This window comes from Neomonachus schauinslandi, chromosome 10 (assembly GCF_002201575.2).
Source record: "Neomonachus schauinslandi chromosome 10, ASM220157v2, whole genome shotgun sequence".
Lineage (NCBI taxonomy): Eukaryota > Metazoa > Chordata > Mammalia > Carnivora > Phocidae > Neomonachus > Neomonachus schauinslandi.
This window is the reverse complement of record NC_058412.1, coordinates 69,926,783-69,935,710: the sequence shown is the minus strand read 5'-3', so window position 1 is coordinate 69,935,710 and position 8,928 is coordinate 69,926,783.

The window sequence follows — 8,928 nt, the reverse complement described above, 5'->3', positions numbered from 1 at the left end:
AGGGTCACGCCTGTGAACTGCAGCCCCCGGGAGGGAAACCCTGAGCGGCGGGGTCGCATGGGCAACCTGGGAGCGGCTGGCAGTTTTAGAAGCACAAAGGGCAGAGATGTGCCCCGACCTGGAGGCAGGACTGGGAGCGCTGCGGAGGGGCGTACAACCCAGGACCCTGCAGTTTATAGCAGCACGGACAGGAACAGAGACAGTGTGGCCTGGAGAGCTCACTGAAGAATAGACTGTGGTCTCTCTGCTCTGAGGCAGAGGGTTGGAAACGGTCTCTTCTGCTCTGACTCGCGGAAGAGACGCGGAAAGCCACCAGGGAAAGCCACCAGAGAACAAAAGCCCCAAAAACTGATTCCCGCTGAGCCCATCTCCCGCCACAGGGCGGGGAGGGCATCTCCGCCCAAACAAGGTTGCCTGAGTGACAGCATGGCAGGCCCCTCCCCCAGAAGACCGGCTGGGAAAACAAGAGGCCAGCAACCCTAAGGTCCCAAGAAAACAGGTGCATCTTGCTTGGGTTCTGGTCAATAATTTGGACTCTATACATTCCCTCAAACACCCATCAACAGAATGACTAGGAGGAGGAGCCCCCAAAATAGAAAAGACTCAGAGATTATGAAGCTTTACAAATGGATGCAGATATAACCAAGAAGTCAGAGATGGAATTCAGGTTGGCAATTGTGAAGACAATGGCTAGAATGGAGAAATCAATTAATGGCAACATAGAGTCTCTAAGGGCAGAAATAAAAGGTGAACTGGCACAAGTTAAAAATGCTATCAATGAGATCCAATCCAATCTAGATAATCTAACAGCTAGGGTAACTGAGACAGAAAAGAGAATAAGCGACCTGGAAGACAATATAATAGATGAAAAGGGAAAAGAGGAGGCCAGGTAAAAACAACTCAGAATCCATGAAAATAGAATCAGAAAAATAAGTGACACCATGAGGCGTTCCAATGTCAGAATAATTGGAATCCCGGAGGGAGTGGAGAGAGAGAGAGGACTAGAAGATGTATTTGAGCAAATCGTAGCTGAGAACTTCCCTAATCTGGGGAATGAAACAAACATTTGAGTCCTAGAGGCAGAGAGGACCCTTCCTAAGATCAAGGAAAACAGGCCAACACCCCAGCATGTAATAGTAAAACTTGCAAATCTTAGAACCAAGGAAACCATCTTAAGGGCAGTTACAGGGAAGAGATTCCTTACATACAGAGGGAGGAACATCAGAATAACGTCAGACCTATCCACAGAGACCTGGCAAGCCAGAAAGGCCTGGCAAGACATATTCAGGGTACTAAATGAGAAGAACATGCAGCCAAGAATACTTTATCCGGCAAGGCTTTCGTTTAGAATGGATGGAGAGATGCGGATGGAGAGATGCAGAGCTTCCACGACCGGCAGAAACTGAAAGAGTATGTGACCACTAAGCCGGCCCTGCAAGAAATATTAAGGGGGGTTCTATAAAAGCAGAAAGACCCCAAAAGTGATATACAACAGAAATTTACAGGGACAATCTATAAAAACAACATCTTCACAGGCAACATGATGACAATTAATTCATATCTTTCAATAATCACTCTCAACATGAATGGCCAAAACACTCCCATAAAACGGCACAGGGTTGCAGATTGGATAAAAAGACAGGACCCATCCATATGCTGTCTACAAGAGACTCATTTTGAACCTAAAGATACATCCAGACTGAAAGTGAAGGGATGGAGATCCATCTTCCATGCCAGCGGACCTCAAAAGAAAGCTGGGGTAGCAATTCTTACATCAGACAAATTAGATTTTAAGCTAAAGTCTGTAATTAGAGACACAGAAGGACACGATATCATTCTTAAAGGGTCTATCCAACAAGAAATCTAACAATTGTAAATATCTATGCCCCCAGCATGGGAGCAGCCATCTACATAAGCCAACTGTTAACCAAAATAAAGAATCATATTGATAACAATACATTATTTGTAGGAGACCTCAATACTCCACTCTCAGCAATGGACAGATCATCTAAGCAGAAAAGCAACAAGGAAACAAGAGCTTTGAATGATACATTGGACCAGATGGACCTCATAGATATTTACAGAACATTCCACCCTAAAACAACAGAATACTCATTCTTCTCGAGGGCACATGGAACTTTCTCCAGAATAGACCACATACTGGGTCACAAATCAGGTCTCAACCGATACCAAAAGACTGAGATTATTCCCTGCATATTCTCAGACCACAGTGCTTTAAAACTGGAACTCAATCAGAAGAAAAAATTTGGCAGAAATTCAAACACTTGGAAGCTAAAGACCACTCTGCTCAAGAATGTTTGGGTCAACCAGGAAATCAAAGAAGAACTTAAACAATTCATGGAAATCAATGAGAACGAAAACACATCGGTCCAAAACCTATAGGATATTGCAAAGGCGGTCCTAAGGGGGAAATACATAGCCATCCAAGCCTCACTCAAAAAAAGGGAAAAATCCCGAATTCACCAACTAACTCTACACCTTAAAGAACTAGAGAAAAAGCAACAAACGATGCCTAAGCCATGCATTAGAAGAGAAATAATTAAGATTAGGGCAGAGATCAATGAATTAGAAGCCAGAAACACAGTAGATCAGATCAATGAAACTAGAAGCTGGTTCTTTGAAAGAATTAATAAGATCGATAAACTGCTGGCCAGACTTATCCAAAAGAAAAGAGAAAGGACCCAAATTAATAAAATTATGAATGAAAGGGGAGAGATCAAGACACACCAACGAAATAGAAACAATTATTAGAAATTATTATCAACAACTATATGCCAATAAACTGAGCAATCTGGATGAAATGGAGGCCTTCCTGGAAACCTGTAAGCTGCCAAGACTGAAACAGGAAGAAATTGACATCCTGTATAGGCCAATAACCAGTAACGAGATTGAAGCAGTGATCAAAAACCTCCCAAAAAACAAGAGTCCAGGGCCTGAGGGATTCCCTGGGGAATTCTACCAAACATTCCAAGAAGAAATAATACCTATTCTACTGAAGCTGTTTCAAAAAACAGAAACAGAAGGAAAACTTCCAAACGCATTCTATGAGGCCAGCATTACCTTAATCCCCAAACGAGGCAAAGACCCCATCAAAAAGAATTTCAGACCTATATCCCTGATGAATATGGATTCCAAAATCCTCAACAAAATCCTAGCTAATAGGATCCAACAATACATTAAAAGGATCATCCACCACGACCAAGTGGGATTTATCCCCGGGATGCAAGGGTGGTTCAACATTCGCAAATCAATCAATGTGATAGAACACATTAATAAGAGGAGGGAGAAGAACCATATGGTCCTCTCAATTGATGCAGAAAAAGCATTTGACAAAACACAACATCCTTTCCTGATTAAAATTCTCCAGAGTATAGGGATAGAGGGAATATTCCTCAAGTTCATAAAATCCATCTATGAAAAACCCACAGCAAATATCATCCTCAGTGGGGAAAAGCTGAGAGCCTTTCCCTTAAGATCAGGAACACGTCAAGGATGCCCACTCTCGCCACTATTGTTCAACATAGTACTAGAAGTCCTAGCAAAAGCAATCAGACAACAAAAAGAAATAAAAGGTATTCAAATTGGCAAAGAAGAAGTCAAACTCTTTTTGCAGACAACGTGATACTTTCTGTGGAAAACCCAAAAGACTCCACCCCCAAATTACTAGAACTCATACAGCAATTCAGTAATGTGGCAGGATATAAAATCAATGCACAGAATCAGTTGCTTTCTTATACACAAACAATGCAACTGTAGAAAAGAGAAATTAGAGAAACGATTCCATTTACAATAGCACCAAAAACCATAAGATACCTCAGAATAAACCTAACCAAAGAGGTAAAGGATCTATACTCTAGGAACTACAGAACACTCATGAAAGATATTGAAGACACAAAAAGATGGAAAAATATTCCATGCTCATGGATCGGAAGAATAAACACTGTTAAAATGTCTATGCTACCCAGAGCAATCTATACCTTCAATGCCATCCCGATCAAAATTCCAATGACATTTTTCAAAGTGCTGGAACAAATAATCCTAAAATTTATATGGAATCAGAAAAGATGCTGAATCACCAAGGAACTGTTGAAAAAGAAAAACAAAGCTGGGGGCATCACGTTGCCCAATTTCAAGCTATATTACAAAGCTGTGATCACCAAGACAGCATGGTACTGGCACAAAAACAGACATATAGACCAATGGAACAGAACAGAGAACCCAGATATGGACCCTCAACTCTATGGTCAAATAATCTTTGACAAAGCAGGAAAAAACATGCAATGGAAAAAAGACAGTCTCTTCAATAAATGGTGCTGGGAAGATTGGACAGCCACATGCAGAAGAATGAAACTCGACCATTCTCTAACACCATTCACAAAGATAAACTGAAAATGGATGAAAGACCTCAATGTGAGACAGGAATCCATCAAAATCCTAGAGGAGAACATAGGCGGTAACCTCTTTGACGTCGCCCACAGCAACTTCTTTCAAGATACATCTCCAAAAGCTAGTGAAACAAAAGCAAAAATGAACTTTTGGGACTTCATCAAGATAAAAAGCTTCTGCACAGGAAAGTAAACAGTCAACAAAACAAAGAGTCAACCCACAGAATGGGAGAAGATATTTGCAAATGACACTACAGATAAAGGGCTGGTATCCAAGATCTATAAAGATCTTCTCAAACTCAACACCCCAAAAACAAATAATCAAGTCAAAAAGTGGGCAGAAGAATTGAAAAGACACTTCTCTGAAGAAGACATACAAATGGCTAACAGACACATGAAAAAATGTTCATCATCATCAGCCATCAGGGAAATCCAAATCAAAACCACATTGAGATACCAGTTAGAATGGCAAAAATGGACAGGGAAAGAAACAACAGATGTTGGAGAGGTTGTGGAGAAAGGGGAACCCTCTTACACTGTTGGTGGGAATGCAAGTTGGTACAGCCACTTTGGAAAACAGTGTGGAGGTGCCTCAAAAATTTAAAAATAGAGCTACCCTATGACCCAGCAATTGCACTCCTGGGTATTTACCCAAAGACACAGATGTAGTGAAAAGAAGGGCCATATGCACCCCAATGTTCATAGCAGCAATGTCCGCAGCAGCCAAACTGTGGAAAGAGCCGAGATGCCCTTCAACAGATGAATGGATAAAGAAGATGTGGTCCATATATACAATGGAATATTACTCAGCATTCAGAAAGGATGAATACCCAACTTTTACATCAACATGGATGGGACTGGAGGAGATTATGCTAAGTGAAATAAGTCAAGCAGAGAAAGTCAATTATCATACGGTTTCACTTATTTGTGGAACATAAGGAATAGCATGGAGGACATAGGAGAAGGAAGGGAAAAATGGCGGGGGGGTGGAATTGGAGGGAGAGATGAACCATTAGAGACTATGGACTCTGAGAAACAAACAGGGTTTTAGAGGGGAGGGGGGAGGGGGGATTGGTTAGCCTGGTGATGGGTATTAAGGAGGGCATGTACTGCATAGAGCACTGGGTGTTATACGAAAACAATGGATCGTGGATCACCACATCAAAAACCAATGATGTATTGTATGGTGACTAACATAACATAACTAAAAAAAAAATTACAAGGGGGGGCTGAGAAACATTTTTGTAATATTAAATAAACTATATTATTCTTAAATTTATATATATGAGGGTTAGAAATAAGCATAAGACTAATACTGATATTTTCCATTGTTTTCACATGGACTTTGAACACCAAAATTGTAAATCTTGTTATTTGTACTTAAAGTTAGTAAGTTTACTACTTCAAAAGTTAAGATTCCATCCTTATTGATACAGTTTAATTATGTATATTAATCAACTATAATGTGTATAATGCATTTTTATTTTAATAGAAAATTTGTGTATCAAAGCTTTAAAACATGAAAAAAATTTACTTTTTCAATCTTTCACTTTATATTATTGCTGTAAGCATATTTAAACTTTATACACATTGAATATTTGGTATTTTTAACCTCTTTATTACTAGTGTTACTAGAACAAAAACTATGTGAAAATCCTGATTATAACAAAATGAATCATTTTGCTAAAATTAAGCAAAGATAAATACATTTACTAAAATAAAGGTATGCTAACTTATGAGTTATTTTAAATTCTTTGCTCATCCAAACATTGCCACCTCAAAACAAAACACCCAGACATGCCCAAAAGTAATTAAGTTCATCCACTTTTAATATTTTAATTTTTTTTAAAGATTTTATTTATTTATTTATTTGAGAGAGAGAGAGAGAAACAGCATGAGAGGGGTTAGGGTCAGAGGGAGAAGCAGGCTCCCCGCCGAGCCGGGAGCCCGATGCGGGACTCGATCCCAGGACTCCAGGATCATGACCCGAGCCAAAGGCAGTCGCTTAACCAACTGAGCCACCCAGGCACCCAATATTTTAATATTTTTAATGACAAATTTCTGGCATTAAAATAAGCCTTACTTTATTCCTTTTTAAAACTCTTGACATTATGGAGCTTTTTTTTTTTTTTTTTCTTAGTAGTATAAAACCTGTTTTACTTAGCAGATGGCTCTTAAACTTCTAAATATTTGGACTTACATTTTACTGGCCTCAGTTGATACTGCTGCCTGGGCTCTAGGACTGTCTGGGATGGGTTCACCTGCCATGACATTGTCTGATGGAGACCTGTAGTGCTTCCCTCCAGTTCAGGACCTGGGGACACAGTATGGGACAATCTCTTAGAGCCAACATAGATACTCTGTCTGGATGTAAAAATTACAGAATTTTAGCACTGGAGGGGACTTCAGTGATCATCTAACACAAACCCTTCACTTTATGGGGGAGATCACGGACATGAAGGAAAGACACTTGACTTTCTTGAGTTTGAAACTTGTTCTTGGGAAAGAGGCAAACCTTTCCCTTCAATGCATCAACTCATATAGCAAGTGTTCCTGAAGGTATGTTTAGGTTTCTTCACAGGTTGTTTGGTTCTCTCAATACTACTAATTTAACCAAGAACACATAGCCAACTACCTATGAAACAGAAAAAGAAGGAAGAGAGGAGAATAGCCAATAAAATAATATCTTCACGTTTTGGAAATATGACATGGTCATGCTGCTGCAAAGAAAGAATAAAAACAAAAAAACTTCCCAAGACCCTCAGTGACAGTAAGTCCATGTGCAGAGACAGAACATTAATTTAGCAGCAGCTCAGATGCTTTGTCTTTATTTCTATCTGAATGTTACAGAATTTTTTTAATACAACATAGAATAAAAGGTACAACTTTGAAAGCAAATTGAGATCTTGCAGTCCAAAGCAAATCATGTTACTTATGCGTCAACCAATCTAAAAGTGTCCTTCAGAAAATTAGAAATAACATACTCTCATATTTTTTTAAGTATTTGCTTGTACATTAGGTATTTATGGAATTACGATGCAATATTATGACTTCCATCTCTTGCACTTCTGTCAAATTGACATGAATTCCTTTCCTTAAGTGATCAAAGACTGAAAGTAAATAAATGGAGAGAAAAGCAGCCAAGACCTGAATCTCAGCCTTGAATGCCACTAGTCCCAGCCTCCCACCTGCTATGGTAAGTAGTGTCTCAAGAAACCTCTGTCACAAAAACTCCACCCCTCCCTCTTATCAAGGCTCCACATTCCTTCATAATGAACAAAATTAAGCCAAAAATGCAAATACAGTAGGATCATCATGTTCAATGTCTGCTTAAAAAATAATTGTGGTCTCATTTCTCATAAGGCAAGGTCTCTAGCTTAACCCGCTGTCCAAACCTAACTTCATGGACCTACAAACTCTAACTCTATACCATACACCTGGTCATTATTACCTATAAACAAAGCTTCATCCCCTCATACCTTTGCCCATCTCGTTTCATTATCCCCCTAAAACCAACCCTAGTACGTCAGGCAAAATCCTGAATGCTTCAGATCCCGAATGTCTGATTTTTGTTTATTTGTTTTTCCTGTAGTTTCCCCAGACTCTTTGGGCTACAAATTCCTTCTTCATCTGTAATTTCCTGGTGCTTTATACAATTCTCCCTTGCAGCATTTATGTTGAACTTTAAGTGTTTATGAATCTCTGTTCCCTGCTGGACTCTGAGTTCCTGAGGCAGAGAGGACAGTACTTTATTCATTTTTATGTGCCCAGCAACTAGTAGGGCACCTGACACATATAGACCCAATAAATGTTCATGAAATTGAATCGACTCTTCCAGGGGGCCTATTGCCTTAAAATTACACCAAGGTAGACATTACTAATATAAATCTTTCTTTGAGGGCAGAAGGTTTTTGTTTTGTTTTTAGGGGAGAGTGCAGAGATTGCTTGAGGGCACTGAAGGTGAGAAAAATACACAAGACATTTTATGACACTTCCTTTCAATATATGTTTCCAGTTTTAAGGCCTAATTATACAATGCAGAAGAAAACATTTCTTTGTTTATTTCTATGTTGATGTAGCACTTGGCCAGCAGAGGGAGAAAATACAATATGAAATACGAGCATTGGTGTTTAGCTCTCTCCATTACAAATAACGTGATTCCGTACTTTTAAAAACAATTATGTCAGAATACGTGTGACTTTGACCCAAGAATATGCAAGTTATCCAAATAATCTCTACCAACTCCCCAAATTTCAAGTCTCACCCTTTTTTTTCTTTAGGGTTGGAAGAACTCAGCAGTGCATTTTAGTTTAGAGCAAGTAAGCTCTTATCTGAAATTAATGGAAAATTATGCCTTTCTGAGAGAGCTGCAATTTCCAGATGCTCATTCCTTCTCTCACCGCACACTGATGAAATCAACTGGAATATTTAGGCCCTAGATATTCTGTTGCATGGGTTCGAGGGCAGCTAGCCAAAATGTGGTGATGTGAGATGGAACTCCTTTTCCCCAACAGCAGCAGAC